Here is a 10,990-nt window from a genome sequence, read left to right on the forward strand (position 1 = left end):
CCTTTTCACGGCTTCAAACAGGTATGATTTCTTAGCGTGACTTTGATTTGTTTATCACGACTTAAACGAGAATATAGGTACCGGTACTGTAAAGTCCAGGTTCACCGTCCACTTAATTGAATTCAGCAAATGCGTCAGCCCTAGGCTATATATGGCTAGAACACAGTGCTCTGTGGAGGCGGATAAGTACCCCGCTGAAGATAGGTAGCCTTGACAATTGCTGACTAAAGGTAAGGAAATGACTGACCGTGTACTCTTGTTAGACGTCGTAAGAGACACAGGCCAAGGATATCTAGCTATACTTGGTACTACATTAGCCTCTAGAAGCGGCTGACAAAATGGCCCAAGCTCACACAAAACTTCAAATGCTGACAGCTTTTTCTAAGTATCCCAAAGTATTTCCATGTCGTGCAATACCCTTCCTGCTAAAGTACGAAAGATGGGGCCGAACCTGTTGGGTTGCGAAACATCGTCACAGGCTTCGGTATATACAAACAACGCCAAATGAAAACATCAGTCCAGCACACAACTTTCTCGAGACACCTGGCTCCTACGCTTAATCGCCACTCGTCCTGCGCAATCAATCGCACGCGTTGCATGCACAGTAGATACCATATTCTTGTCCTAAATCCATCCCAGGCTATGAAACAAGGGTGAAATGAACGATCAGCCCGACAAAGACCCTTGTGACAAGCTCCTAACATCACTTCATGAGTATAGATTCGCAGATACCAAGGGGAGCAGCGGATGATACAGCCCCTCCATGAGGGTCACAACGGATGGTGTACGGCCCGCTGTATGTTCAATGTTGCCTTTGATATCGCTGGAAGAGACGCCAGTGTTTATCATAGATACTTCAGCTTGATATATGTCAGATGTAAGGGAAAGACAATATTTGTATCGGCGGCAGGACTGTCTAAAACATGGTCTGACAATGTGTGCGACTAGGGGAAAATATGAAGACGAAATAGAAGAAATGATAACTTTGGTGGGCAGTAGGACTATTTAAATAATAACGGCTATTGCCTAGCAGTCTGCCTAGCAGCCTGTCGATGCCATGATGTTCAAGGGCCACCCTGCACATGTCGGTCCCAAAATCCCACATGGCTCAGGGATCTCGCGACACGAGACAAGCCGTGTAAAATGCTGTACTTACTTGTCAAGTCTTGAACCTTTAATGCCCGAGTTCTCATACCTCATCTTGTGAATTCCCATTAGCAGCGTACAGATCCTGCTCAACTGACCGCAAAACCTTGGTACCGGCCTCCTTTTTTTCTTCTTCTGAGGAATTGTTGATATATGTAACAAAATGGTGACGCCCACCGGTGTCAGACATTCTTGTCTTGGATTTGTACTATACTGGGAGAGGTGACTGAATGGTTGAATGATCAAGCCGAGGCTCCCTCTGTTAGGGGTGGTGGGGATCGCATTTCTTCAGTAGCGATCCGCCATACTGTTTGTAGCTCTACCGTATACACTCGAAAAATTCGTTTTTGAGCTAAGAGCGAGAAGACGAATCATACGTAATCTCTCGATAGCACAGTATAACTATCAACGATAAATAAAGGGAATTTAGTGAATCTAGCCAATGAGCTGAGGGAAAGTCGCTGAAGGTGGTCAAGCTCAAAAACGAATAATTCGAGTGTCTACGGTACTCGCACAGTTTTAGGCTCATAAATACTTGGGGTTGCTATGGCCGAGGAACGCTATGCCACAAGTGCGAAGACAATAAAACTCTCCACAATCCGCAGAAACACCATCGCCCTCATCAATGTCACGACCACGACCACAAACGACATGAAGCGCTTGCTGCTATGTATAGTAGCTGATATATCAAACAGGGATGAAGGTTGGTGACATTGAGCTGTGGATTCACGCGACAGCGGCCAACACTTGCAATCATCGACAACAACCCCTCAAATCCAACAGCGACGCCATACTCGATCGTCCTTTCAAGCATAAGCGACAACATCAATTCCAACGAAGTTGCTCTCCCCTGACCCCCCCCCCCCCCCCTCCTGAGTCATACAAAGACATGCCTCTGTTGCCTCTCCAGTCTTATACGGATGGAGAGGAGAGCCGCTGTCGATGAAGAGACCGCGGAATACAGCCGATGACAAGGAGGACGCTGACAAGGAGGACGAGCTAGGCTATGATGCCTCGGAGGTCAATGTCGTGAACAGCGAAGCTGTTGTAGAGGCGGGCTCCGCCAAGAAAAATTGGTGACCCCTGTAGTGAGACACCCTGCAGTTGGCTGCAAGAGCCGCCAGAGTGTCCGTGCACGATTGGCTTAATGTGTGGTCTATTTTTTCGACCATCACACTCGCAGTCCACGACAAGCTATCCGAACGTCCCAGCCAAATCCAAGTCTCGGTCTGATTGCCTAACAATCACAATCTTCCGTGGTTTGGATAACAGTTACAGTACTTGTTGGGAACGAATTGATTCCGGCGATATGGCTGGCAAGGGGGCCAGCGGCCTGACAGGCCATGAAGGCCCTGAAACTTTCATCTAGAGCATGCCAAAATGCTTTACCGGTATGCTTTTCCCCTGAAAAAGATGCAACTAAGGAATGCCAATTAACGGAGTCTACGCAGACGCGCCTGGCTACACACTCGTCTCGACGCTAAATGGCGACGCCTACGACATCCTCGAACCTGATCACATCCGTCGACCAATCCTCAGCAGCGGCAGGGCCCCCTCCTCAACGTCCCCGTCACCATCTACAACTTCCCCACTATGGAGCCACGGTCCCTCGAGTCCTGATCGTCTAAGCACCTCTACCACCCCCTACGGTGGGACATTCTCCACCTGGCAGTCGTTTACAAGGGCGACATAATATGGTAGGACACCGCCTCCTCCAAAATACGGTGGGAGGTGTATGGCTCACACAAGAAGCTGCGGCTGTAGAAGGGCTCTAGGCGGGCATATATTGACGACAAGTAGAGCTTGCTATGGTAGGGTGGCGGCAAGTCCTTTGGCCCGAAGCCATATAACTTCTTGATGGGCCTCAATCGTAAGGTCTATGATCTGGCGTGGCAGACTGTGCTGTCTTACCGCTGCTGCTGCCAGACGACTTCCTTACATTTGTATAGGTTGCTAGATTGGGTAAGAAGCTGGAGGATGGCTTTGTCAGTAAGTACGTAAAGTAGGTCGTAAATACCCTAGAGTGGGATAAGGCGAACGACCGGATACTGTTTGTCATAGGTGACAGGCGGCCCAACCTCTTCACAAGCTTGGAGGTTGCTGGTGAAGAGGTGTAGGCTCTCGAGGTCGAAGATGTCGATGTCAAGGACCTACTCGAGACCGGCCGAGTGGTGGTAGAGCGGAGTGCCTCGAAGGAGATGATCGAGAGGCACTAAAGTGACCTAGTCAGTCGCGTGTACATCAATGGCGCTCGCAGACCTGGGCCGGCCATTGGCGAGGCTCTCGTGAAGTAATTGTAGGAACATAATATTTGTCTTGTTTTTTAGAAGTGAAGCTTGCTTTACCTGCCTTGATCATGGGCAGAAGCGACTGTATCAGATCAGATAAAAACATGTATATCATCATCATCCATACGGGCAATGCTGTCCGCGCCATTACTTAAATATCGTCTTGGAAGGCGAGGCCCATCAGGATAGCTTCAAAAGAGTTGTCTCGCACTAAAGACACTTCTCATATTGCGAACAAGCTACCACACGGCCAATGCTCCTTGCCGATGGCTCTGCAATGGCGGGGCTTATAGAGGCTAGTTTCAAGATGCAGCTGATGCTCAAGTCGAAGATCTTAGTTGATGGAACCGACTTCCCGTCAGAATATATGCTGTTGAATGAACAGCCGACGGCCAAAGATGTGGGGGTGGCCCAAACCTTGCTTCAAGCTGAATTGCTAGGCTAATTATGTAACCCTCCTCTCTCTTCAGATGTAGAAGCTACAGCTTCGAGACGACAAAGCAGAATTTGTTAGCTAGGATCTCAAGGGAGAGATGCTAGGTGCTCGAATTGTAGTTATTGATTTTTCATTAACCTCTGTTGAACACTGATGCTAGGCCACTCTCATCACTTTCACCTAGACCCACGATCCGTTTCCTCAACGCGGAAGACGTTCGACTGACATCCTTCACCATCGACACGACGATAAATGCATCGCACCCCCTCGATAGCTTCTCCAACGCCAAGGGTATGACGCCGCAGACCTTGCCCGTCCCCAGACGTCACTATTGGAGAGGGGAGACGGGATATAGCTAGCCGTGATGTATGTGGACCCTCAAGAGACATGACAGGAGCCATCTCCCTCGAGATGGCATGGGTGTAGAAATGTCTTCGATGGCGTCACACCAGGAAGCGATAGCAGCACCGATGCAGGCCGATTTCAGATGTGAAAAAGCCTTCATAGCCACGGAGATCTCTCCGAATAGCAATTAAGCAATTGAAGTAGAAACTGACAGAGGTAACGAGCTTAACAGCATTTACTCACCAGAACGAGCAACCTATTTCGTATCGTCACATATGGATGCACATCCTCATGAACGATATATGTGCCCTGGTTCGAGGGTGTCTGAATAGGTGCGAATCTATCGGGCGTTTGGAGGTACAGAATGACGGAAGGCGATCGGCCCAGCATGATTCAATGTGCCCTATGCTTTCAAGCAAGGAATATGTTCTAGACCAGTGTGAGCCATCTCCTCCGCACCCCTGCGCCCAGATAGAGCCTCTTGAATGTTTGTGGATGGCTCGATGGGTCAACGATGGGACGCCAATGCGTCCCGAACCACGTGTAAGCCCAACCGCTCAGACACATCACCGTCTATCTCTATGCACGAGCAGGAGCCTCCAACTGCCACGAGCTTCCAAGGTCTTCCAGCGGACGTCTTGCGCCGGGCCTATGATTGTCCAGCCATCCGAATCTAGCTCCGTAGCCAAATGTACGTCAAAGACTGGCAATCCATAAATCGTTTCGAGGGCTTCCACTGTTTTCGGCAATTTAGATCACAGCTCTTAACATCCCAAGTCCTCACCGCAGAATATCCATATTTGAGTTTCAGACATAAATTCAAAGCCAATGGGACATTTCATCCACTTACTTCCGTTGCGGCACGGTTAGTCTTCCTTTCATGGGCGTTCCGGTGCGAATAAGTGAACAATAAGTCCACAGACAAACCTGTTAACAATACTAGAGACAGTGGCTCAGAATGGGAATGTAGGAAAAGTTTCTCAATACAGTAGCACTATCAAAATCCCTTATAGCATCGACCACGTCATTGGTGATGGAGGGGAAGCTAGACTGGACTCGATGGATGGTTGGATGGATGATATGACGACATGCCGTGCGTATGGCAGGACCTGGCAAGTCTGGTTGATCAAGGCTCCACACGACCTGACATTTAGGGGCAGGAGTGTAGCAACACTTTCGCCACATCACAATTGTCAGCTCTACAACAAAGTTGAACCAAACACTTTTAGTTGATGTGAATTTCATTCTCATCAGTCGACCTGTCAGAACGGGGGTCTGATGACGCTACTGCCCCAAGGGCTCGCTCGATGCATTCATGGCACTGGTTCTGGCACCAATATCTCCCAGGCGGCATCGCATTCGTCTATACCTAGAGACGGGGTTTTCCTTTCCCTGATCTGGAAATCGCGCCTACCACTTTGTTGAAGTGTTTTATAAGAATTATCTCTGGATTGTTACAACGAAAAACCCGAGCAACCGATGAAAAATTCTCCTCTCTTGATGAACGCCCCTAAAAGGTTCCTACCTTATCTGGTGGGTTCCGATCTATACGCATGCTAATAGAAGCTGCGCATCCGACTCGGAACTCATGTTGAGTCAAAACGTCAATGTTGTCGATTCATAATGGCATTTTAAGATGAGATGATGGGTGCATAAGGAGATAAAAGATATATGGTCAGCATGGCTGCTCAGTGGGCCCCCCATCCAGAGTGCACAGAAATTGCAGACTCCTGTTGTTGCATCCAGACAGGAACAAGCGTGTCTAGCTGTACTGGAAGTCTTCATATGGAACTAGGCAAGGCCCATGTCGGATGTATGAGCGATCACCATCTCTGGTTCCTCCTTGACATTAACCGGTGGCGCTTGACTGAAAGAGCTGGCAGAAGGAGACGCCTGAAGCGATGATACTGAAGGCAAATCAGTACTTTGATCACGTTGGGGGTACACGATTTCGAAGTGAGCTTACAGTTTGAGTATGCGACACTATCACGTTGGGATGACGTGGATGTGTTACTCCTTGGTCTATCCACGGCTGGCATCTGGAAACCAGATGTTGTGCTGAAGCGTCGCTTGTGCGGAGATCGGCTAGCGAACGTGGTTTGGGGAGCATGACTATTCTGACCCTCAACGAAATTCCTTGCTTCATTCTGTATCCACCGATCGATGTTGGGGTCCTGGCAACTTGCATGACACACCAGCTCATTCTTCATCTGAGTTACCTGTCCAAGCAGTCCATGGTACTCTATTTGCAAGTGGGAGTTCTGAAATTCTAACCCAGATTTGATGTCTTCCAATTCTGACACATATTCCTTTTTCTTCTGACGACATTTACTGGCCGCGACCCGGTTCTTCTCAAGGAACGTGCTTCTCTTGTGCTCTTGTACATCCTCGTCGGCGACAGCTTTCGGCTTGCGGCCCCTCCGTTTCTTCGGCGGCTCAGGTGCCAGTGGAATATCAGATGATACGCTTATAGGCTTCGAGTGGGTCGGCGGCATGAGTCTACTACTGGACCGCGTAGCTGATGATCGAGTATCGAGACCCGATGATGATGTGCTGTACTCTTGAGCTAGCGGTATTAGAGCGGTGTCGACAGGCCCAAACAGGGCTGGGTCGCAGAAAGACGCATGGTTGGCATCAGTGTCGAAGTTAATATCGTCGGCACCGTCTTGCAGAGACATCTCAAAGGCATCGTACAAAGCTACCGATGTTTGACGTGGTGGAAGGGGCTCCGGAGATGCAGCAGGCTGGATGTTGTTTACATCGGACGTGCTGGGATACCCCGGGATGCTACCATTGAAGGTGAAATTTCTTGAATCTGCGACGAAAGTGCCTGAACAGGGGGAGTTGCCAACTGAATCGACAAAAACGCCAAAGAAATGGGACGGGGGTTCCATGGCGCCGACCCGGTCCTCGCAACTTTTCTTAAGAATGGATAGCCTGGGCCTTGGTGCAAGGCCTTGGTGGGTCGGTGCTTCCAATGATGGCGAACAATAGGAGGTGCGGGGAATTAGAAAGGACGACACGATGACGTTTCTTCGAGGTACTGGAGAGCTCAAAACAGCAAAGCGCAGGTTGAAAACCAGCGCTCTCCGGCTTGTTGTCGGCTCGAGTGTCTGTAGCGCGACTTCTCCTTGCTTGTTGATCAGGTTTTTGTTTACCAACCAAGGACTCGAGCGCAACCCGGACACACAAGAGATTGCTCGGCTCAACAGACAACGGGGAGAGCTCGGCGATGATGTTGCCTTGGCCTTTCTCAAACACACTCAGCAATTGGCGAGTCAAAAAGCAGGGAGAGGCGGAGCGGAGTGGATCAGGATGGCTTGGTTTGAAATCAGAAAGATAATGCTGTGTTGTCAAGGTCGAGGCTACCAAGCACCTGGACGTGGGCAGTCGCTGCTAATGTGGCAGGTCTCTTCTGTATGGCTTGGCTGGTTGGCTTATGTAATTCGAGCGCCTGCGTCAACCAACAACTTGAGACCACAATGAAGAGAATTTTCAATTAATCACTATGGAAGAAGAGGACGACGGTGATGATAATGAACTTGTCGTCGTGGACGAAGAGTGAGTTACTGATTTCTAGGCATAGCTCGGATGGATGTAGGAGCAAGTCCTCCGCCAGAGCGTCTCAAATATATCAAGATAAGTGAGATAGGTAGGAAAGAGATATCTCTGCCTAAGTAAGAAGGTACGGTATGTATTTAGGGCAAGCGGCTGAGACCCTAATAAGCCCTCTCCTTGGATAACTGATAGGTAAGGTAGGTACCTAGGTAGGCAAGCGAGGCAAGGCAGGTATGGCAGGAAGGATGGGAGAGCGACATGCGCGATTCTGCGAGCTAGCAGGTACGTTCCAGGTGCTAGCTGTGCCGTTTTTTTGGTACACTTCGGTTTATACTGTTCTTTTTTTTTGTCCCTTTCTGCTGTGCATGCAATGCGATCAGTTGAAGGACACAATGAGGGCGGGCGAGGACATGGACGAAAGTCTCGAGCTGTTGTATTGTGTCAAGTCGTTTCGTTTCGTGTGCATACCTACTGCGTAGGGATGCCAGGATAGGCCTTGCTGTGCTGGACACGGGTGACAGCTTGTCACTTTTAAGTTGAAGCACCTCCGCTGCATTGAGAGTCGAGAGGCGACAATTGTTTCACTGCCACAACTTAAATACTAGCTAGCGCATTGCTTGATTATCATAGGAGCTATCGGATACACCGACAGCCGGCCAGACCCCAAAGTCTCGAACGTTTCTCACAACCGACGGCGGCTTGTGGACTTGCCACGGACCCTGCAGGCTTGCTAGGCCAATCTTGAGTTGTGGACCAATGCCCGATATGAAAAATGCACGACGCAAAGGGTATCATATGAGCGACTGAGAGAGAGAGAGAGAGATGTTGTTCAGGTACGGAAGCACTTTCGTCCGCATGCTATTGGCTCTTTCGAGGATTTGCAGTATTCTGTCTGACGTTCGGTTCCAGGGACCAAAAATCAGAACCCCGCGTCTGACATCATCCCCTGCACTGTCCTGGACTTTCATGCACCCAACAGGGCGATATTCGTAGTGGTGGGGCGCGGAGTCGGATGTATCTGCTAAGTCTCACGGACAGTTATCAGATCGCCTGTCAAGCCTGTCTGCCATGAGTCGGTCCCAAAAACCACGTCCTGTGGCGATCAGATGCAAGTCTACTACACTCCCCGGAGCACTAATTACCACCATTTAGACGGACTATCGAAGCATCTACCAACGTAGAAGGTTCTTGCCCTCTACATTCTACATTGTTCAATATCCATGATTCAGACTTCAAGATCCACTCCCCCATTCATCAAGCCCTACCATAGTTTTGCGATTGACTCGTAATTGGTCGATCATCACAAGCCTAAACGCTCCAAAAACAAGATTTCTGTCACAGTCTCAACGTCACTGTGGATGACATGCCTGGCAACTTGATAATTAACATAACTAAGATACATGAGAGTTGTGCTTGCTGCAACCATTTATGTCAGGACAGCTCCTCATCCTGGGGCCGGAGTGGTCGGACATCTTAGACGACTACCCCTCGGGCGGGAGAGGTATCACGCAATAATTTCACGCTTTTGCAGGCTGTGCTCGACTATCAGATACATTTTCCGAACGGTGTGACAGGAATCCATGTCGACATTGGGGGACCGAAAACCCGAACAACCTTTGGACCCCTGTAAGCCGGGTCCGGCGCGGCTATTCACTTGACCAACACAGATCTGTCTTGCCACTCCTTGATATTGAGCTCGCGAGAGTCTCGTAGGCCTAGATAACAAGCTTTCCTCGTTCGTTGGGGTGTCTGGACTATTACCACTCTGTCCAGCAGGGCCTTTTGGATCTCCGTTGAGGGGTGGAGCTCTGCTAGACTAATGCGATCCATGCTGCAGCGGGGCGCAGAGACTGACATATGGAGTGGACAGTGTATGACCCCCGCCCGCCTGCTGTTAATATGCCGAGTTCAGGTTGTTCCCGGTACTTCAGCGCCTCTTGAGGAATACTTGCTCCAAAAGATGTTGGGTGCCGTGCAAATTACATGTACCATGAGATCTCGTTTCGTGAGCTGTCATCGAGATGTGCTATCTCGCTGTGTTTGATATCGAGGAACTGCTGGCGAAAAAAGAAAGTACAATCGCCAACCATTGCGTTGTAGAAAATATTTGCAGGCATTGATCGCAAACTGGGTCATAATTTTCACAATTTGTAAAAACAAAGTAGTCCTGCCGGCCGGTTGTCGGCATTTTACGGGCGGCTTCTTGAAATCTCGATGTCCCACGAGCGATTGGGAGTTGGAGAGGCAGGTGACAGGTATCTCAGATAATAATGCTCTGTACAGCGTCACTGCGTGCGTGGTATGTATGTATGCATGTTCGACCTGGACAGGGTCAAAACACCGACGATCAACAGGGTCCACGAGCCCAAGAGTCCTGGATCGCCTAAAAGAATCAAGACAGCCAAGACCGCTTGGACGACAATCTGGGTGCATTTGCCATGTCGGTTGCCGCCCCTCGCTCTGATTCGACGGTCTTGATATACACCTTCTGTATGCATCCGATGCCTCTGGACTACTCAGGACCCTTGAAAATGGCAGTTCCAGACTTCTGGATCTTTTCCCGAAGAGCGCGGCGTCATCCCGATGATGCCATTCGGGGGACTGCTCCGTCGGGGCAATGGCGATACATGCATATCGAAAGTAAACATGTTTCTTCGAACTCCATCGCTACCACCTGCTTGCCTCTAGGTCGAATCATTCCTTTTGTGCAAGCGCTTTCTTGCTGTCGAGGAAGTACGGGCTGCGATGTGCGCTCCCTTGCGAAGGAATGGAATAATCTCTACCTCGTACAGAGGATTGACTTAAGAGGCGATGTAGCTTCTTGGTCGCTCCTTCTGCTAAGAGGCCAATTCTCATGAGATGCTCCAGCAGTCGCTGGTAAAAGAATCCTAGCAGGGGTGCAGTGAATGCCAGGCCCCACTAAGCGGCAAGGGGGGGACCATTGTCCCCGGAGGAAGGAGGACTAAACCCAAAACTGTTAATTGACTTTTGTTAGGCGGTAGGCAGGCACAACTTGACAGCTTTAACGCGCCACGTCGACGCGTGCCCATCCTGTACCGTACCTATCGTAATGCTGGTCGGAAAGGTCACGCAGCTGCGAGGCGACTCCGCCACCCTGGATGCGGACGGCAATGTTACCGCTCTTCTGAACCCTGTTAGCTATTCTATCCTTCCCCGCTTCTGCACATCGTGCATCTGGTTCGCAACCGGTCTTCTA

This window comes from Phaeoacremonium minimum (genome assembly GCF_000392275.1).
Source record: "Phaeoacremonium minimum UCRPA7 unplaced genomic scaffold PA7_03_scaffold_585, whole genome shotgun sequence".
In the NCBI taxonomy this organism is placed as follows: domain Eukaryota; kingdom Fungi; phylum Ascomycota; class Sordariomycetes; order Togniniales; family Togniniaceae; genus Phaeoacremonium; species Phaeoacremonium minimum.